The sequence below is a fragment of the Leuresthes tenuis genome, unplaced genomic scaffold, assembly GCF_036924035.1.
Source record: "Leuresthes tenuis unplaced genomic scaffold, fLeuTen1.0.hap1 SCAF_14, whole genome shotgun sequence".
In the NCBI taxonomy this organism is placed as follows: domain Eukaryota; kingdom Metazoa; phylum Chordata; class Actinopteri; order Atheriniformes; family Atherinopsidae; genus Leuresthes; species Leuresthes tenuis.
In genome coordinates, this window is record NW_027325368.1 from 13807355 (window position 1) to 13830096 (window position 22742).

Genomic DNA, 22742 nt, shown 5'->3' on the forward strand with positions numbered 1-22742 from the left:
ACAACAATACAAAACAACAAGCAAACCAATATTTCTGTTCGCTCTACTCAGTAGGCATGACCAATACTGCTGCTTTGGAGTTTAATGCTGGCAAAATGAGGACGCAGCTACCGTGAAATGGTACGCAGGTCTACAGACGGTAATAAAAACTGGTATATATCACCAGCGTGCCATTAGAGAGGTTAGAGCCTTGAGGTCATTCGGACCAGAAAGTGTTCTCACTTGTGTTGGATTTCACAGTGTGTGCCTAAAACTTGCACGCTGACGCTGGTGTGAGTCAGAGAGGTGGAGGGGGAGGTGGCAAAGACGAGAGAAGAAAGGAGAGAGGGAAGAGAGTGGTTAGATGAGTGGCTCCTGCTTTCACTGGGCTTTACCTTGTGCACAAGTTTCCGTTTGATCCTGCAGGTGATGGATTTCCCTGTGTTGGCTTGTGGATGAGCCGTGACTGGGGGTAATCAGGATCTCTTTTGTTTGCCCCCCACCCACGCCACCCACCCCTCCTCTTTTCACTGCCTTCCCCTCCCCCAGCGAGTTGTTGCAATGAGGAGATTTCCTTGACAGAGAGGGGCACTCTTGTGTCATTGTAATGCAGCAGGGCTCAGCAGCGTGGGATGATGTTAATGAAACTGCATTCTCTAACGAGAATCTCCTGTGGCATGTTTTGAAAGACAAAGCCCCCACAGTGTGACAAGCATTCTCAGTTTTCCAGCTATGCTTTCACCATGCTGGTGTGGGATATTGTTTTTGACCAGTAGCTGGAGGCTGTTGTCAGGCCATTGGTTCTTTAGGCACATTCAGCAGATTGATACTTTGTTTTCTTTCTTTTCACTAGCTTTGTCTTTGCTGCCTTCAGAAGCCTCAAACAGCAAATGAGAAGGTCAATAAGAACCTTAAAGAGCTTATAGCTGACATATTACAGCAGAATATGTAGGCTTTTGAAATGCTACAACAAACTGCTAATTTCAATACATAAAGAAGTCTTCCTTATGTTATTGATGAGTCGTCATCCGGTGCTTGTTGGCCTGTCTGAAATAGGATCTGCTTGAGTTTCCGTGTAATGCTATCAGAAGATTGTGTAAGGTGTCCGTAATATGAGATCTCTGTTCATATGATATTGCCTTTGACTCCAAATATATCTGAGACACAGCGCGGGTGAACTGTGAGACGTCTTTGTGCCATCTAATTGCATTGTTGTCTTTGTCACTGATTACGAGAATACACATCCCGAGGGCCTATAAAACCTGGAAATGGTGGCAGTTACCATGCAAACGACAGACATTGTATGCACTAAAGTGAAGGCATCCTGTGGATTTGGTAATGGTAATTGTGGCCAGTCAGTTAACAGTTCATTGTGTTTGCTAGTCTTTAACTGTTAGCTGTCCAAGCGATGCGTTTTGGACAGCCGATAGCTTTTCAGAGTATTCCAGGAAACCGGCACAGAGAAACGCCATGAAGGACAAATGCTCCTACATGAAAACCCGTCTCTAACGATCCGTTAAAGGGAGGTTGAGCTCATTGTTTGTAGATGCAAAACCTCGTCAGACTTTAGACCTTGCTTCTAAAGGCTTGAATATTTGCTCTGTCCTGACATAGTAGGGGGGGGGGGGGTGTCCAAAAACACAATTATTTATTTTCAGATCATGATGGAGATAAAAGAAGCTGATGTCTTTGGAACACCTCTACGGTGTGTCTTATCTCGCTCAGTAGTTTGTTAAAAAAAAAAAAAGGACTCGCTTTACTTGCTCTCGTTTAATTTCAGGTAGACTGTGGCTGCGGGTGGTATGCTCTTGGGTGTCTAATGGAATCCTGGTGGCTTTGGAGAGCTGACACACATTGTGCTGTTTTTTTCTTTCTTCTTGATGAAGCCTTTAAAGCTGGGAAGCAAAGTGACTCAGTCGGAGCATTATTCAGCAGAGGTTTCCCTCCCTAAAAACTGGGTTAATGAAAAGCCCAAAAGCTTAATTGAGCTTAATTCACATCTCTACGCCCAGCCTTCTATTCTGCTTTCATTTCTTCCTTCCTCCACCCCTCAGCCCTGACTTTTACTTATTTTCCTCACAATTATGCAAGCTCTTGCGATGAAAGAAAAGTATGCTTTTGTTCAGCTCAAGCGTGGGTTCAACCACTTTAAATGTGACAGTGACAAGAGGGTACAGTGAGCTGCATCTGCAAAGGAGTTGGGGATGGGGGGGGTGGGGGGTTTACAGTTGACCAGTTTAATAGTATGATTGGAAAAAATTAGTGTCAACGTCAGCAGTGTGAACATTAACAGGAAAGCGCCCCTCAGGCCAAATGTATCTCGGACTTTGCAGTTAATCTATCATTAAGAGTAATTGCGTCTCCTTGCTGTGTTTGTTTTAGGCAAACCTTTTAAACGCACCAAATTTCACCCTTTTTGACAAGAGTAACATAACTTGTGAAATGCTAAACGTCGCTACGACTGAGCCCAATTGAATGTTTTCCTGGCTCGCTACGCTCTGTTGAGATTCTGATGGTCTCGAGTGCAGCTGGGAACGCTCACGTGTGTATTTAAAGGGGGCCCCGGTGTTTGAAGAGACGTGACCCCGTTCGCCCCTCTCTTGTAAACTGGGGCAAGTGCTCGGCAACTTGCTCAGCCTCCTTTCCCCAGTCTCAGATTGGGAATGGAGCTGTGGGGGGGGGTGGTGGGGTTGGATCCTGGGGTGGTATAGCCAGCCACAGAGGTCCTGACACATCACCAGGGAAGCCATCTTGTTCTCCTGACCTGCAGAGGCGGTCATTCATCAGTTTTAGGGAAGAAAGAGAAAGAAAATAAAAAAATCTAAAGCCTCCCTGGCCATCCAACAGCATTAACGCTGGGTATAAATTTAGGATTAAAGGAACTGATATTTTCTGAAGTATTAAAAGAGGGCCAGATGTCTGATTGAGGCGTATGAGGTACATATCGATACTTTGCCAACGCAGTATAATTTAATTCGCAAACTCACTTTCTTGTGGTGCAAATTCTTCTTCGAGATGACATCTATGGGTATTTTGGAATCTTCATGCTAGACGTGAAAAAATTTAAGAGCAACACGAGACGCCGCGAAGCTCCTGCAGCTGCTGCAAGTTTCACATATTTCCTCTTACACCGTGGGACATGATAAGCAGCCCCATGGTCATCTTTTTTTTATTCTTATTTATTTTTTTTTACTGGAGTTCATACTTCAGTCTACTTCATTTTATTTCTTTAAGCTTAGGCAGCAGTTTTAATACAAGTTTGTTTGGAAGAGTAGTCCATTGCCACCATCCCCCTCTTCTTTTTTTTTTTTCTGAAAGTGGATCAATGAATTCAGGGTCTTTGTTTGCTGAGATCAATATGTTGTAATGAAAGCTGTGCTCCAGTTCTCAGCTAAGGCACCACTGGCAGGGTGGGGCTGAATTTGTTTTAATCTTTGTTACAAGCTTGCATAAATTTGATTTCATCATCGCTTTCCCCCCCTTTTTTTTTTTTCTTTTTCTTTTTTTCTTCCTTCGGAGCGCCATGGCCTAGATAACCACCACATATTGTGACAACAGATTGAATCTTGGCAGTATACAGATTTGGAAAGTAACCTTTTCCATGTTGCCTACAGTATAACAAGGAGATGACTCGTACTGGTAACTGCAATGAATTATCAGAGCATCACAGCTACACTGCAGTCCTAGGGCCTTATCATTAAAACAAATTATTAATGGCAGCAAATGCAACTTCAAGCGTCCCTTTGTGGCTGAATTGTGTGTGCTCTCTGGGCCCGTTGGCTGCCGATGCCGGATAGGACTCATTTGATTTGTATGGGACTTATTTTAGGCTCCAGGTTTGATGGTCTGTAAATGATCGCTCCATATTTGGCGACGTACAGGTTCTCTTGGCATGCCTAAAACGTTGATCAAAGTGTTTTGTAGAGGGCAGGCGTTGGCTTCCCAGCTTTTCATCACCTCTGTTCATATCACTCTTTATCAGCTGCGGGCCCTGCCCTCTGCCAGTGGCACCTAAACGTACACAACTGACATTGAGTAGTAGTTAAGGTGTCGCTCTTGTGGGCGTAGAGCGTTTGTCCTTGGCATATAATTAGCTTGCTCAGCCCAGAGAGCTCTTTTGCGGCCTGGACTTCCACCACCAGCTGCCTCTTGTCAACACTTATGATATGACTGAAAATCACCAGTCCGACCATGCTCTATAATCTGACTGTGACTGTTGAAATGTAGGTTGTGATTTAGTTTTCACGTAGTCGGGCGAAACTACTAAAATTCAGTTGGCCACGGGGATCCCCGCAGCTTGAATACAGTTTGGAAAAAGCAGACATTTAGCCGTGTTGCTCCTTCACATGGTCATGTGTAGGTTAAGCAGGTTTATAGGTCATTTGGTTCTCGGGGCCCCACCTGGGCTCCTCCATCTACGATGCCCCGTTGCTAAGATTTGGGGAAATTGACGTGTGCGCTGAAGTCCGTCAAAGAGGAGCAGATTTATTTGTTCCACTAAATCAATCCCTGCCTGTTTGCAGTTGGTCGTGACACGAAAAGGATCGGAAGTCGTTCTTAGTGACTGTGGCGTGTCTCGCACACCAGCTCGGATGCGTTTTATTTAATGTCAAGAGCTCCCAGGAACCACATAAGATGACCCCACTATATAATGAGGACGTGTATAAATAGCTGTATTGACCTGACTTTTTGCATAGGCCTCCATGCAACGCGGCGAGTGTATTTCTCACAAGTATGACGCTCGAACCAGTGTGGAAAAAGAAAATGCCAACTTGCACCTGGAAGACAATACATCAGCACTCTGGAGTGAATTGTTTACTTTTCCAGGGACTGATTTGTTGATTTCGGTGCCATTTTTCTTCTGTAGGACAGCCTTTTATTGGCTGTTAGAGCAAACCGCTTCGCTTCTCTCCCACAGATTGTGTCTCTACAAAAGTAAGCTCACTTTGTTGTATTTCTCCAGCTTCGTATTGCACTGTAACGCTGTTCGATTTTTGCCTTCTTTGACCCGACCTTGTTTTTCTCCATCATGTTAAGCAGCGAGTATAGAAAGCTCTGTCCTCGTGTCAGGCATGTGAAAAGGAGCCACTCCCATTCCCCCACTGCTTCCATTCTCTGGTTAAGTCTTTTGTTTTGCAGAGTAATAAATTTAAGCTTCAGTTTTTTTTTATTTTCTTTCTTTCTTTCTTTCTTTTTTTTTTTAAACCAGACTCGCTGCCCAGGTGTAGATTCAGCAGCAGCACCTGCCTCACATAGCTCTGAACAGCACACAGTGTCATTGTCTGCAGCGTCAGAACAAGGAAGCTGATACTCAAATATGCTAATGAAGCAGTTTGTGCACGCGTAGAAAAAAAACCTGAAGACGGCACTATTCTTGTGCTTAACCTTTTTTTCAAAGCTCACGCTGCATCCGGGAGTCCGCATGAATTTGCATTAGACTTCTCCTCGGACAACAGTGGGGGAAATTTGAAGCAGGGACATGTTAATTGACCCAGATACTGCGACTATGTTCACAAAGGCCAATATCCTGCCAGGGAAGAGACGTCTATCTCCTGCGGGCTTTGCCAACTATTATGTTCCGGCAAAGGCTTCAGTTTCAATGCTCCAGCACTTTTTGAGACTCTGGCCTCTGATGACATGCTCGGACGAAACTTGTGACATTCTTGATGTATCTGCCTTTTTTTTTTTGTTTTTTATTTTTTATCCAGCCCTCTATCCCTCTGCTACTTCCTTACTTTAAGATGGCTTAAAGATGGAGGAGCTCTCTTGAGTCTGTGCAGTGATTTATGTGCCTTTTGGGGGGGGGTTATGGAAGTGTTGTATTCAGTGTTTTTTTTTTTTTTTCCCAAAAGCTGAATTAGTTTTCTGCTCTGACATTCGGTGCCTCATGCTTTCCATCGCGCGTTGTGTGTCTGTCATCTGGTTTCTGGATGTTGGATAATTTGAGTATGTGTTTTTGATAGCATTAAAGGAAATCTTTGGGAAAACTTATCCTTTAGTCTGCCAGGTCTTTCTATATTTGCCGTGCAGCTTTCACTTACAAGTCCATCCCTTTAATTTTGGTAGTATTGCTTTTTGTCTTCCCTCCAAACTGTTGGCTCATGTTTATGTATTTAGCAGACGCTTTTATCCAAAGCGACTTACCGGTAGGCATGTAGGGTTAGGGGGTCTTGCCTAAGGACCCCTACTGGAGGCAGTACCTTTCATGCCAGGGATTTGAACTCAGGTCTCCCACATGGAAGGTGGCAATCATACCACTACACTATCCAGTCCGCTCATCAGATTTATTATTTGTCTCAAGTGATCTACTGTTAGTTAACTGGTATCTGCCATAGCCACGGTTATTGTGACTGACCTGTAGCCATTTGTAATTTCCATTTGAGTGCGCGCCGTATAGCAGTGAGCAACGTATTGCTTTGTCGTCAGCGCTGTCTGAGTTTATATTATCTCTTCCTCTATCGATGTTTACCGAGGCATTAAAGGCCATGCAGCATGTCGCAGCTTGATATCCCGTAGATTTGCCACTGCAGCAGGACAGGAGTTAAGTGGGAGTCGGTGGCGGGGGGTATATTCTTACTGAAGGGTGTAACTGCTATAAACAGTTTGTTTTCTAAAGCATCTTCACTACAAAGCAGAGCCTGCATATTCCACACCAGCCTACATGTGATGCTGATTAGAATTTCTCCTCTGAATCAGTTTCTGTCTCTTGCTTTCAGTGCAGTTATCAGGGTTGTAGGTTTAATCGACTGGCTGTATTATCAGATTTGGGAAAGGACTCCGTCACAAACTATGCGCTTTGATGAAGGCCGGTGCAGCTAAAATATTTGTCTCAGGTTGTTCTCACCACCAGTTTACTCCGTGTCCTTTTGATGTTTTTAAATTCTTCACTTGTCCTTTGGTCCTCCAACTTTTTTTTTCTTCCCTTTAATGACCTCGGAGACAAATTGAATAGACAGGAAATGTAGGAAAAGGTCCAGCCAGCAGAGAATCGAACCAGAAACTTTGTATAGATATTGGGTTTCCCCGGCTGCGTGATCGATTTGGATAAAAGTCAATAGATTTACAGCCATAACCCTGAAATCTCATTCCTACATGATAAAGATTTGGCTTTTTTTTAATTTATTTGTTGTTTTTTTTAAATAGCTGGAGATCCACGGCAAAAAAAGCTATGATAGCTAATGCTTGCTGATTTCTCCCTAAGTTGCAAATCTAAAAAAAGAACGAGCCAAAAAAGAGGAAATCCTTGTGATGCTGGTGATGAGAGGAAAAAAAAATGGGATTTAAGTTGGTTAATGGACATTTGACTTTAACACACTCACACTGAAATTAGGTCTATGTTAATTGTCCATGTGGATGTAATTTAAGATGTTAAAAGCATGTTTTAAGCAAATTCTAGTTCAGTATGACGAAGCCGTCAAAGCCGCAGAAATGCTCCAAAGTCCCCGCTGTCTTCATGGTTCAGATTCTTTGCTGGAGAAAAGTACTATATACAAAGACTTTCTGGCTCTTAATTAAGTAGTTCTTAATTTCGGGTTTGGGCCTTCCGTTCCACCTCCCTGTTAGTTATACTGCGGGTGATCTATTCCAACCTGATCTATCAAATCCACGCTTTTACCTTTCAAGCCATCATTTTCGAGACGCGCGAGCTGTTATTTTCAGGGGAAAAACATTTATTAAAAATGAGGGCAAGTCAATAATTTACATTGGAAGCTGAAGATATAACTTGTCAAATGGCCTTAATTTCCTTTTTCGAGTTTATTCAGGCTGTAAGAAATGAAAGGTTTCAGAGGATGGGTTTAAATTTTTTAAAACTGTCAGCCTTTAGAAGGCTCTTTTAAGCAAAACTCCAGAGCTGCATTGGTCCAGCGTGCTGCTGCATTCAATGTCCCTATGAAAAATGATGCTTGATAAATACTTAACATTTTATTGACTGAAATGTCAAAGTGTTGTCTGTTGATCTTTGTATTTTATTCTCCAACACTGCGCACACCTGTATAACCAAGGTTTGTAGAAGCCGAGCTGCACCTGCCTTTTGTCTTTGGATTATTCCAAATAACAGCACACTCGGTCTCGAGTCCGGTGTCAGCTCTTCACTCTTAAACGATCTAAGAACTGTGACCTTTTTAGATGATGAGCTGCCTTTGACTGACTTGAAGACTTTGGAATAATGGTCTCAGCCCTTAATTCATGGCATTGCTAACCGTATGAGGGCTATGAGCCAAGGTTATTGACCTTTCACGCCTGTCACTAGTGATAGAGCGAGCCAGACCCGGGAGGAAAGTGAATTGTGCTTTTTAAGGAGCTGGACTTTGAATCAAACCCAGGGGGCAACTTTGCTCTCTCTTTCTCTTTTTCATTTAAATAATTACTTTTCAACAGCGCTTGACCATCTTCTTGACAGCACACACTGTACAGCTGGAGTTACACTTAATCGCTCTCGCCTGAATGCTTCGGGGAGAGATAACAGTGTATCGCGCAAACCTCTCGGAGAATTAACACTTGGAGCGCAACAGACATTGGAGCAGCACAAATGAAACTGCGGTTTAATTCGGACAGCTTCCACGTTGCATAGGTTGAAAGCGAGTCGAAAGTTGAGCGTTTTAGTAGATTTGAAGAAACGTTCGACCATGTAAAAACATGTCAAGTGTATGTATACAGTGTACTTCTCCCACGTGTTTGCTAATAATCGTGCAATTGCAGCGTGATAACATGCAGAATAATTCTAAAACACGCAAGCATACATAACTAGATCAGCGTAGTAGTCGTTCTTTCAATGAGAACAACTCCTAGTTAACGCTGAGGTCATTGTTTTCTTATGGAATCGGGTCACACGATGGGGCAGTGACTGATGCGATACAACCAGGAAGTAAAGACAGGTGTGTAAGTCATAATGGACTTTTTAAATAGTTCCTGTTATTGCAGGAAGAAGTGCGCCTTATGTGTGTCCAGCAGGAACTGAATGATCGTAGCTGGTGTTTGTATGAGTATGGAATAATGATCTCGACCATTATTTCAATCGCTAACCTTCGGAAAGGAGGAACCATCTGTGATGCCAGTGCACAATGGTTGGTGCTGAACACAGAACCGCACCGCTGACAGCCGCTCCAAAGAAATAACAATGTAAACAAAAGGCTGATGATTGACGCTTAAGCAGCTCTCATTAGCTTTGGAAAAATAAAGCAAAACACATGTTGAGTCAAAATATGACAGAGGAAGTACAATCTCATGTAGACTAATTGCTGACCATCTATTCCATCGCTGCAGCATTCTTAATAGAGCTGCAAATGCAAACAGAAAAAAGGCTGAGGGTTGAGTGTTTAGAGCAGTTCTTTGACTACTCTTAACGTCTAAAAACTAAAACAGAACTTAGGCCGAAACCTAGCCAACACTCCGAATCACTAATTAACACGTTTTTGCTTTATTTCAGTCACACGTCCTTCGGTCATTGTGATTTTCTTCATATATCAGTAGCTGTAACACAATGGCGGAAAGCCGAACGGGCGGAAATGCGGTTGAATAAATGAAGCACGTGAAGAATGTCGTGTGGACTGTGGTGAAACCGAGCCATGGATAGAGAAGATTGAGCACATGTTATTTCAGCCCCGTCCTCCCTCAGAGCTCCCAGTCTGTAAATCCTAGTGGGAGGCATGCATTTATATTGGATCAACATACTATGATGTTATTTTTCCAGCTCTGTTTCTTGTGTTCATAATCATACTCAGTCCCTTATGGGGTGCAACTAAAGCCATTTTTATTGACTCTGGAGAAGCTTATTCCTGCCTGATGCACATAGTTCCACAATCCCAGTGGGAATGAGCAATAGATGAAAACCATTGCTGTTATTGTTCAGCTTCAGCAATGTGGCCCAATGTAAGGAAAGTTTTAAAATTGTATATTTCTTCCTTTTAATACGTGTACTTCCCTTATATTGCAAGTGGGTTGTGTAATTGTCCCATTTTTAAAAAAAAAAAAGCAAGAGAGGAAAGATAATTACTCCCAGAACTTCAACTGCTCTCTGTAGTTATGATTTAGAGGAGCTTGTAGAATCTTTTTTAGTGTTTATGTGGAGCAAGATAGGCAGAGGATGATGTAAAAAGGACTAATGCAGGAGAATTGTGTGTGCTCGAGTGTTCTGTGCATCAGTGCAGCTCATTTATAGACCAAGAGGAACTTATTTGTTTGCTTAAATGGACCACTTAGAAAATGCAGTTGTACAAAACTGAAAAAAAATACACATAGGTATGTGTGTGTGTGTGTGTGTGTGTGTGTGCGTATGTATGTATGTATGTATATATATACACACACACATTTTGTTCTGTGGTAACAGGGTTGAGTATGAGTGGGAGTGCATTATTTGGAACTGAAAAGCCCCATATTGTGGGGGAAAAGCTTACACCTCATGCTGGAACTGTGGAAATGTAAGTGCCAGCTAATGGAAAAAACATACATTTACAATGCAGGTAAATATGTTTAGAAAAAAAAAAGGTTTACATTATTCTGGTGGTTTTGAGGGTGTATCTGTTGGAAAAATGGACTGAAAATATACTGGACATTGGCATTAAACACCTTCTATGCGATCACCTACTCCTTAGTTTGATTTGTGATTGGCTGCTGTTGGTTCTCTGCACCTTAGAGTGAAATAGATGGCGATTAAGTTCAAACGCCTGACAAGTTTAATCAAGAGCCTTTCCACTGGAGCCCCTGACAGAGTGGTCATTTCGAGGTGTGGAACCGAGTGCTGGACTTTGAACTTAGTAATTCCAGTGACGGTCCTAAATTTAAACAAGAGGAAAAACCGATGGTGCGGATGGAATCATACCATTGGTTTGTGGGATCAAGGCAGGCTGAAACAAACATGGTTAATTGCTGTTAGTAATGGATTAAGACATCAGTTTCATTAACCTGTTTATCCATGAAAACTCTGCTCTCATGTAGTGCGTCATTTAAACTATCTGTGAGTGGTTTATAAAGCTGTCAATCAAAAATAGCAACGACAAGGCTCTGGCTGGTCACTTCAGTCATTTCAGTTAGTTTTTCTGGAATATTGGACGTTTTTCTTCCTCGGAGCTTAATTAACTCCCTTTTCTAAAGACAATTGCAGTTTTGTGACATTTTGAAAGCATCTGCGGTCAACAAATCAGTCGATAAGTAGCAAACAAAGAACTTCTTCAGCTTAAAGGAATCCCAATGAATGCGATGCATGATTTGCCAGCCTCATAAACTCTCAGGTAGATATGACATTACTTCAGTGTGTGCTGTGGTGTTTTTTTTTGTAAAGATGTTGTCCTACCCTACAACACACGGGCACACACGCACACAGCTTGTCTTTTAACAAGATCTTATTGGATAAATAGCGGAAAAACAACTGTGGTGAACCCGTTTGAATGTATCCCCTCTGTCCCACCAAGAATGTGTTGTCTGGGAGAGCGGAGGTCAAAAGACACAAACACGTCTTTGTTCTGTTTGCCCGGCTCATTTGGTGCAGAGTGACTGTAGTGGACAAAACTGACACGTATTGTACTATTGCACATCTGTTGACTGATTGGGTCGTTGATTGAAAGAGAATATTTATTCATGAGTTGTTATGCCGTGTATTAGCTTTATTTCATTTTGACTTCACGCACGTCTTCTGAATTAGAGTATATTGCAGTTGTGAATCTTGAGGTTTTTCAGGGATGTAAAAACAATTTAAATGGGAAACACTCACGACTCATGCTACACTTTATATTGCTGTGTAGAGGAGATCTGTGGCCTCTCGGTATATTTGATGTGCAGAAAGTGGTACATGAAATGCACTTTCAGACATGCACATTATGTACCAAGCAGGGTTTAATTTTCTACATTTCAGGATGTTTATCTACTGCATTGGATATCTGATGCCTGCACTGAAGTACAACAGTTTAAATTAATGTTCATAGTCAACTATGGACCAAGGTCAAGAGTCACTGCATTATGAGGGCGATTCATGCACGACTCCCAGCAGCAGTCACAGAAGCAGCGTGGCTGCTGTTGCTGTTGATGCTATATTTACCTGCTCACCTTATAAACAGGGTTTTGCACGCATTAAAAGGAGTTGTTAGATGTGTAACTGCTGCGGTAGGTGTGTGCATTAACGACTGGAACTGCATTCTATAAAACACAGCCTCGCACAATGCAGTGACGACCCCCCCCCCCTCGTCGGTCCTGTGAGCCCTGGCCTTTATTTATTGGTCTGCCTCCTGTCTGTTTGGAAAATGCAATTTTACCACCATTGATTCGCATCCGTTGGAAATAAGGCAGTCCGGACAAAGGGAACATGCGTACATAGTTTCTATTTGACTTTTGACTTTTTCCGTCTCTCATTTTCTGTCCGATCCATCTCTTGCAAATCTATTCTCAACATGCCTCATAGGTGAGGCTGTGCTTCCATCATGCTTTCCGCCGGACCACCAAGAGGTGTGCACGCAGGCTGCTGCCGTGCACCACTGTTGAACTCCAATCCAAGAAGTGGGGATTGGCGTGCTGCTCATAAAAAAAAAAAAGGATTTTCATCCGCTCAAAACTGCGACAGCTGGGCAGTGCGTTTTCACTCCTCCCGCATGAGGAGGATAGACTGAAATGAGACGTAGAGAGACGGAGTCAAAACAGTGACATACAGAATGGGGTAGACAGTGACTGTGGTTTGGCGCAAAGCAAATGCTGGCACATGTGTTATGACTAAGTGCTGACATAACTGTTTTAAGAATGTCTTAACACATTAAAGATGTTTGGCCGATACCTATTTTTTTTTCTCCCTTTCTTTACTCTTTATGCTGTAAACACTTGTGGTAATGGTAGGAAGCATATAAGAAGAGTAATTTATGTGTGGCGGAGAAGCCAGAGATGAGCCCTCCCCTTCGGATTAATGGGAGTCTGTGTGTCTGTTCACAGGAAATATGAAAGGCCCTTTGTTGGTAAAGGACTTGCTTCTGCCAGCAAATAACTACCCCCTGTCATATGAAAGTTCCCTCACCCTCTAAATTCATTGCCTTCTCTGCTGCTCATCCTTCACCTTCCTTTTTCTATAAACCTATGTGTTTTCTGTCAAAGTCGCTCATTTATAATTCTATGCTGTGCCTGCAGTTCCGAGGCCCAGGAGACACTAGCTCGTATTGTTAGTATTCACTGTCACTTCTAGAGATCTGGCCATTTGGTGAAGAGGGGGAAGAGTAGGAGAAAAAGCACTGTTCTCGTGGTGATTCATACTTTCACCTGTGATGCCGTGCTCAGTTTTCTGTCTGTGTTCAGTTCTAAGACACACCATCATTATCAGGCAGGGAATGGCTAGTTTTCTGTGGTTAATGTGTGACCAGTGGGCTGTGCCTGGTGGTATAGTTTATTTTTAAGTGTTGGTCCCAGTGTGTGCTGGTGTGCATGGTGGCGAAGCGTACCACCTTAGGCTATGCTAAATAAAGAATTGCCTATCAGTGTGGGGAAATGACTGTTAGGCAGTGCACTAGCAGTGTGTCTTTTATCAGGTCACACATTGGTCTCTTCACACCTGCAGCTCAAGACAGGAGGGTGAAAGGCTGTTGGCAGGAGTTAATTACTGGGGGGAAAAAAAGACTGCAGGAAAAAAAAAAAACATAGCGAGTTCATACAGTTTCTAGTATCTTTCTCACGTGAGCTGACACAATGCTGAGAATAATTTAGAGTCGTGAATTTTTTCTGTTGTCCGCCTTTTGATGTAAAAGTTCTCTGCTCTCTGCACAGATTAATGCATTAGTGCAAAATAGAACTTTTTTTTGTACCGACTGAGTTTCACTACAACCTGAAAACGGTTGAAAAGTTAGATATTCGTATATCCTGTAGTTTCAAGCTCTCCCGACTTGCACAGAGAAAGCAGGGAATCTATTGGCTCCATATTGACTCCCTCAGGCTGTCGCCAATGGATTTGACATGGATAACGTGGTGGGGTTTGTAACGAAAGGGGGAGGGGACTTCACAAAGGCAGAAGACCCCCAACTGCAAAAAAAAAAAAAAAAAAGGAGGAGGAAGAGTGAAATGAACTTAAATCAGGAGAGCTCAACCAGGCTAAAGCCATGGGTTGTCAGGGGCAACTAAAATGTCTCTGTGCAAACTGCCTCCATCTCACCTTCTCTTGAAGAAAGCGTAGACCGTGCAGTCATGTGGTTGGGCTTAATATGTGTCTGGCGTTGAAAGGGTGAAACAAAATACACACACTGGATGTCTGCCTTATAAATGATTTATAATTGAGTTTTCTTCATGGAGTGTAGATGGAGTTGAGCTTCATAGCTTCGTGTTATTCTATGCTTTAATTGTAATACTGAGGATGCTATTCATTTGTTTAATTTACTATACTGGGAGCTTATGGCTAGGCTGGCATGGAAGGAGGGAATTTGATGGCCATTCTCTGGAAAGGATAAGGCTTATTAGGCCTGATGGGCCTCCTGTCTCATATAACCTAATGTGGCTTTGATAGACAGAGGATTCTGGGTTTGGATACATTGGAACTATAAATCGAAGCATATTCCTGGGCTCTGGACTTTGTAATTGCCCATTAAGGGTCATGTTTGTAGATTGAGGGGCCAGATGTCCCTAATGTGGCTGAAGGTCCAACGTGTGCTTTGAGGCAGCATGCAGTTAAATGAGGAGGAGCACGGGCTAGACATCGCCCCTCATTAAACCGACCTGTTCTATGCTCGGGGAGTCATAAAAAAAAAAACCCAACCTTTAATGTTCTTACCAGAGAAGACCCACAATTTGCCCACAATTCCACTGCCATATAAAAAGGGGGATTGAATTCCATATGAGTTTCCTGCTGTCATACCTCTACGGCACCAGCTGTCTGTCTGTGTTTTAAATCTTGGCCTTGAGTGTCACTCCCCATCAGTTTGGGGCGTTCCAAATGTTACATTGATCTTAAAAGCTCAACTCCCGCTGGTCTACTTGAGCAGAAGGACCATGGTTTGATTGAGTGGGACATATGCAAGGACAACATGAAACATTTCCACTTTGGATGAAATGATCATGATCCCGGTGATGAAGGCCCATATGATTTGTGACACCAGTTCTGCTAGAATCTCTTCATTTCTCATTCTAATCATCTTTCTTTCTAAATACATATGACCGTGTAGCTGTGCTATACTGGTAATGTAATTCACCCCAGACAGACAGTTGGGCAAAGTGTGTCAGTGTCATACCATATATGGATAGAGGCACCCATCCTTCTGTAGACACCCTATCTCTTGTTTGTGTTTGGGCAGTAAACCCCTCTTGCACAGCTGCCACTGCGGCAACTCTGCAGGGTTCAGTAATGCTGATGACCTCCTAATGTGGATTCCAGTGATGCAGAAAGGCAAATGTTTTTGCTTCCAGGTCTTCCCACTATCCCGGGTCGCAACAGCTGTCATGTTATCCCCTTCCTGCACATAACTCCAGGCACACGATGCAATACAATACCTGCTAGCATCCCAGCTGGAGTAGCCTAAAGATATATCCTGTTATTTTGACAGACGCCTGCATACTTAATCATTCGGAGTCCATCTCGACAGCCTTTTTGTCGAGGCTCACTTCCCAGTTGGAAAGCAACTTTAAAGGAGCAGAATTGGATTTGTTGCCTTGAGAATACCAGGCTGTCCAATTAGTGCTGTGATTTCTCTTTGCATGTTTTTAGATGGTGCGCTCTGAATGCTGTTAAAGGTAAATCTTATTTACACTTCCTGAGTTAAAGAGTAGTGGCCAGCACAAAGGAGAGTGTTCCCCCCCCCCCCCCTTGCAAATCTGCTGGGACCACACTGAGCTCTGTTTCTAACGGATGGGTCTTTTTTAATGTGACAACTGAAAAGTGCCCCACGGTTTCTGTCATGGACGAGGACACAATAAAACGGCTTCAGGCAGGGTTCTGCTTTTACCCCCTCTTTGTCTCTGTTTCACAATGCTTTCCTTTCTTTCTTTCTTTCTTTTTTTTCACTATTCCCTGTCCTCTCCTCCACATCTCTCCTTACTCTGTGAAAAACTGATATGCAAGACCGCTTCAGGTTACAGCGCAGACAGTAAGATTTTTTTTTTCAAACGGTAAACTCTGTGTGTAACAGGATGTTGTGAAGGGACGGGAATAGCGATGAAGGCACGGAGCACCAAGGGGAGGAGCTACTCATCCCTTTGCCGCAAGGCTACAAGGATTCAGCTCCTGCCCATTGTGAGCTTGTACGCAAAGGGATTTGAGATGTGGATGATTTTTGACCCTTCTACGCCCACATCATGTAAATGAGTGCACGGAATAGAGGAATGATACAGTTATGAGTGGAAGTTTGTGTGTTTTTGATTTCCACCAAAAAATAATAAGGTTGCAAAGTCTAGTTTATATGTTAAAGTGGGTATTGTCTTTTTAGATTCCCTTTCCTGAGTTTTATTGTGTTTACCTCACAACATTCAGTACCCTGAGGCATTCCATTGGTGTGGATTCAAATGTAGGCAGGAGAGCATGTTTTCACCTAACTAAGCTTCTTCTATATGGTGCTAAAACGCAGTGGTTGGGAAGGCAACCAGAGCTGTCCCATCAACCATGCAAGTGCCCCTCCTCAAACACTGTTATTGTCCGGGTGCACAAAGGATGGGGGGTTGTGGAACGCAAGATGAAGGAACATGGCGAGGTTCATAAACACACCCTTTTCCGTACTGTATCTTAGTATAACAGCTAACCAGCTATCCTAACCATCGATTTCGCAGCATAAACATGACGAGGACACATTAATTTCATTCCCCCTTATGGGTTCTAACTAAGTTGCTGTGTATGAACTGAACACTAGTTATCTTAGCAATTTTGCCAAGATTTACTTTTCCTCAAATAGCAGACAGGGAGTTGCTAGTATGTTTAGCATGGTAACCTGGCTGTTGTTATGACTTTATTATCAACAACAAAGAAAATGAAAGCTATTACCAACGGGCTGCTAACGGCGTTTATTTGAATCAGTGGCAAAGACCTGTAGATTTAAATGTGTCAGTGGGAAAGAAGTGTGCAGCGAAAGGCTAATGAGTTGTTCCCATTTTCTCAGGAAAAACGAGGGAACTTTTAAGATTTTGCTTTGTTTGCTTTAATCAGACTGAAAGTGAGCCGTCCCCTTTCTTTTTGTGTGCCTTGTTAATGAATGTAACGGCACCCCGTTTGACACATAAGTAATGGGAGTTAGACAGCTGGACTTAATGGCTTTTACAGTTCAGCATTGTCTTTTTAAACCTGTTCCCCACTCCAATGTTGATTTTAGCACAGTGCAGAGATGTTGTTTAATACAAAGTAATGCATTTCAAAGTAGGAACGGCCTTCATACCCAATAAGCTAAAGTATTAGCTGAGCATGATTGACAGCTGTTGGTTAAATTAATTTTTTTTTCTTTTTTACACAATTCACACAATAACTTCCTATGCTAATAGAAATGAGCTCTGGCTGTAGTTGTATTTAATTCAAACCTCTATAATTTCCATTTTTTTTGTGGAATGCGCCTGTTCCGCTGCTTCAGCTCCTCATTATTAAGGAAAATCTGTGCCTTTGAATGTTCGGTTACAGCGACACTCTCTACAATGGTGTGTCCATTATAATCCACCATACAGCAGTTATTTGTTTGTAACCATGTATTTGCATAAGCGCTTTGTTAGCATTGCTGCATCTGAAAATGCGTTTTGGGATGCACGGACAGTGCTTTTAATTGATCCAGCATTGTCAAATCTGTGAGACTTTTGCTCGTTTTTCGAACTCTGTATGAATTTAACGCACTTGATTCAAACCATGTGTTTGAAGAACTTGAAAGGTTTCATCTGCATCAGCAGACACAGCTGGCCAGCAGTCTGTGATCTCATAGCATGACATGCTTGCCATATTCTGCTGCACTCATTAGCCTTGCCAAAAGCCCTACTTCTGCTAACCAATTACTTTCCATCTGATGACAAATCGCACGCCGATTGATGAATAATTTGTCAGAAGCGGTTATGCTTTCCTCAGGAAAAATAAGAGCGTGAATCTGTTGTTGTTGGGCTCTTTAGGCTCCCCTTTCTCTCTGACGTTGCAGAGATACGTAAGAACAGCAAAAAAACACCAACTGAATGTTATTCACGGGAGCTGTGCCCATTTGGGAAAGTCATGCATGACGTTGGCCTGAGAACTGCAGTCCACGCGGTCAGTGGCGTGATCCTCGACAGTGAGTTACAGCATAACTGCTCGCAGTGCTGATCATTAACACTTCTAACACACTGTGATATTAAAGTTTGTTTTACTGCTCTCATCAGCAGCATGCAGTGCAATAGACACATGTTATTGAATTCATATAATATGAGATATGAGGTCGTACATCTCGAGTGTCCATTTATATTGCCACATCTGTCTTGTGTGGTCCGAGAGAAAATAAAGTAGCGGTGAAGATCACATTGGCTCATAAGCAGCTGTGCTGTACCCTGACCACAGATGATATGAACAACATCAAAATAATTTAAAAAGAAAAAGGTTATTATGACCCCTGGTCCGATCGTCTGAGTCCCTGCATTCATCTGAGGTCGGTCACACACCTGGTGCAGACGCACTTTGTTCAGAACAATAAATAATAAGCTTACTCTCAGCACAGAGTTTTATCAGCCAATGAAAGTAATGAGATTAAGCCACTGGAAAAAAGAAAAAAAAAAACTTAATTCCTATGCCCACTCCAGTGAATCAGAGGAATGTGGATAAGCAGAGAGAACCACCTCAGATGAGAAGCAGTCGGAGCAATAAAACCAGCCACAGACCAGGATATGCACCCCACCCCCCCCCCCCCCGCCCAATCACTCCCGTTGGTCCGTTCATGCACTTTAAAAAATAGGTTCAATTTCAGTCTTGCGAATTGCTGTTCTTCTACCTGCAGGCCAAGCAGAGAGAAGTGTAAAGGAAAATAGGAGCCCACCTGAAATGATTTAATCCTCACAAACATTTCCAACAACAAAAAAAGCAGTACTGTATCCTGCCCGTGTCGTGTGCTTGCTGGCCAAGCTCTGCCAGTTTTTATCCACCTTTTGACCTTTCACCAGTAATAAAAAGAAAAAAAAAAGAAGCAGATTTCAGTGTCCAGAAAGAACATTGTTAGAATTCTTCAAGTTTGTTGGAGGAAAGGAACAATCTTTCCAGCTATGCAGGAAAGCCTCTGCACACCACGTTGTTGTGGAAGTCATGCTGGATGGCGGTGAGAATTAACTCGTCTCTTGTATATACGTCGGGGAAGAAAAGACAAGCGGGGAGATGCATCAAGAATTGGTTGTTGGATTAGGGTGCTGCAGTGCGATTTGTTGTTTAATCACTCCCTATGCATAAGCTGTTCTAAGGGGGATAGAGAAGCTTTTGAATAAGCTCCAGTGGCAGCAGGATGTCTTCCTGGTGAATCTTGCCTCTGTTTGCATAACACTGACTCTGTGCTTTATTTTATTTTGTTTGTACGACTGAAAGGGTTCTACTGAAGCACAATGATGGGACAGCGCCGACCAAACAAAGCACCTTATTTCTTTCCACCCTGCTCTCCTCATGGGCAGTGAACGGCGAAGGCAGCTTGACCACTTTGTGTTTTGGAAATTTGACAGTTGTGCACAAGTATAGGGGAAAAAAAAAGAGATTTAAAAAGAAACTTAAAAGATGCTGCTGTGTATTTGTGACCAAAAATCTTTGCGTCTTGTGATGACTCATCACCGTTGTGGCATTTTAAAGGAACATATCAACACATTAAAACCAGATAAGTGCATATTTCATTGGTGTGTTACTCAGAAGCAGCCGATCTGGAAGCAGAGACTACATGGCAGCCTGAGAAGCGTTTTTTTTTCTACTCTCATTCACATGTTTGTGCCACCTGCTTGTTTGTGCCACCACTGTCAATGTTAGTGACCCTGATAAACGTTGCTATTACCGACAGGCGACAGAGTATTCCCACGAGTCCTCGTGTTAAAAAGCCGTGGTCTGGAAACATTTCTGGAGGCGGCCTTTCCAAGCAGAGACAGATTTGTACATGGCCTGCTTGTGGTTTGGTGTTATAGCTGCAGACAAACTGAGGACAGATGTGTTTGGACCCCAATCCCCCCCCCCCCCCTTCCTCTTTCCCTGTGATAGTTTATTCCCTTCCTCCCTCCTCCCAGTTTCCTTAATCTGGGAGTCATTGTGTCTGGAATAAAGCACAGCTGCACAGATCCCCTCTCTTAACCCACTCAGCCCAGCTGATTACATGGGAACAAGAAAGCTCCGCTCTCACAGAGTCCACCAGCACAGCCGAGCTCCACACATGGTGAAGCTCTACAACACAGATAAGGCATGATGTGAGAGGAGACACTTTTTGTCCTGGCCCGACGCCAAGAGTAACTGTTCACACCTGATGCCTCAGCTACTTTGAGCAGCTGTTAGCATGCGAGGACAGAGGAAGACAGGGAGGGAAAAAGTGTCACAGCGGTCAATAAGGACACTGGATTTTACACAGAATGTTTGCAAAAGACAACGTGTAAATAGCTGTGTCTCCTGCAGCACATATAGGCTACTAGCTGCAATCAGAATGCTTTTCTTTTTATTATGATAAAGCCCTAAGATGGCTTTGAATTGCCTGGCAGACGAATACTAGTCGCCATCCTCAGAATAAACTCCCGCATCCTCCTTTTTGATTCCACTTAGCTGATCTGTGTGAGTACAAACTGCACGTGGAGGAGGGGTCAAACAGGTTAAAGTGAGTTAGCAGCAAGATGCATCTCAGTCGTGGTTTGATATTTCCAGGAATCAACGCAGTGCAAAGAGAGGAGCTCGTCTCACTTGACACACTAAGACGGTGTTTTTGTATTCATACGGATGCTTGTATTGCTCTCCGTTTGCTTTCTTTGACTGAAGCGGCACATAACAAGCTGTCATGTGCCTGTGCTGATGTGAAAGCTTTTGAGTGTAACATTGGACTTATCTTTAATCCTTCTTCTGTGAATTTTTCATCTTTTTCTTTAAGCATCGGATAATGGCGTTTCAAGCTGAATTCGACATGTATTGATTCAAATGTGCAATGACAAATGTACATACTCTGAACTGGCAGCTGCCCTAATCTCTTTAAAGAAGCTTCTCTCTCTTGCTGTCATTGTTTTGATGATAGACCCCCCCACCCCCACCCACCTTTTGCATTTTCTCTTCTTTCTACACGCAGTAACCCTGACATCCATACGTTGGTTTCTTTTGCTCCTATGAATGGGCTCTAGAAATATTTCCAGTGTGTGCGGCATAGTTGAAAGTAAGTGAAATGAGGGCAATGGCTGACAACTGTGGCTGTAACGGTCTACCTCCCATAATGACTCTTTTAGTTTGAAAAATAACCATTAAAATGTCCTTAAGACCTCTTTGGAAAAATGCAGTTTGCCCCTCCTCATTTTCTCCTCATACCATCATGTTTTCTTTTAAATTAAAAACCTATTTCATTTACACGAACATATTAATGGATTGCTCCTTTTTTTTTTTTTTTCTACATTTATAAAACTCACAATTTGTTGTTTTGACCGTTTGACATGTATGTTTTTCACCAGATATTCAGAAAGTTCTTTTTCTGTTTCTTGAGAGAGACTGAATGCTGCACTAATCTTGCGGTATAAGTCTTCTCTAGAGGCTGCCGGCCTCATCTCCCTTTGTTTGCTGCTTTTGTTTTCTGGCCAAGTACAATTCACATGCCTTCTCCCTGTTTCTCCTCATGCCCGGACTTTTCTGAAGTGAAAGGCAGAGTATAAGCAATTCCATCAGTTTTGTTCTCCAACATATTTCTTCAACAGACATTCTCTGTTGAAGGAAATTTAAAAAAAAAAAAAACTGTCTCACACTGCTTTCAGCTCTTTTTTGGGGGGGATTGTTTAATATATGTTTGATTATATGCGTTCTTATTAAAAAGAAAGGGGGAACTTGAACAAAAAGGGCACGCTTGTGCATGTAGTGGGGATTGTAATTGGATGCAGTGGACTGTGTCAGTCTTTACCTGAGCTAGTAATTTACATATGGGTTTGATTGACATCAAAGCTATGCAAAACAGGCACAAGTTTCATTTCCTATAAAGGTAGAGATGTATCAATCCCTTTTCATTAGCAATCACTGACTTGTCTATTAATATTGAGTCATCACTGCTAAAGAATATGGTTCCAGCCTAATTTGCATAAATGCATATTAATCATGTTTGCCGGGGTCTGTCTCCTGCAGCGTTTGATTGGTTCGAGTTAGATTCCACCTTTTTGTTGCAAGGTGGAGTTTTCCATGAATTTTGTTGAGGCCATCAGAGTTGAAACAAATTAAAAAGAGGCACATCGGGGAGCTATCAGTCAAGCACAGACTAAAGGCGCACAGACAAAGCTAAAAGGAAGTAGAACCAGCAAACCAGTTGGCAGCCTGAGGGTTTGAATTATGAGGCAAAGCTGTACTTCCTCTAATGGCCTCTTGGGGCTGGAGGAAACAATGAACCAATCCACACAGACACCCCACCCCACATTAAAATGAAACCTTACAGCAGAACGTTTGCAGCCAAGCACAAAAACGTCTTTTGTTCAGTTTCTCATTTCCACAATCATGCCAACTGTAAAGGGGGAGGTTTCTACACATCTTACCCATCTAAATTGTATTGACGCTTAAAGACCTGACTGTGATCTGAAAACAAGTGGGTGGCATAAAGCAGAAGTAAATGCCAGTATATATTATAAATATATATTGTGAGCAGAAATGAAGAAAAAAACAAACGTATGCATTTTGTTTTAATGCAGACAGCCTTAACTGCCACTCGCCT

At 42.7% G+C, this 22742-nt stretch overlaps 1 protein-coding gene across 1 annotated transcript in view; it reads left to right on the forward strand.

Moving 5' to 3' along the window:
* cdh2 (cadherin 2, type 1, N-cadherin (neuronal)) overlaps window positions 1-22742 on the forward strand; it is a 55619-nt gene that overhangs the window by 3122 nt on the left and 29755 nt on the right. The gene's annotated exons all lie outside the window — the stretch shown is intronic.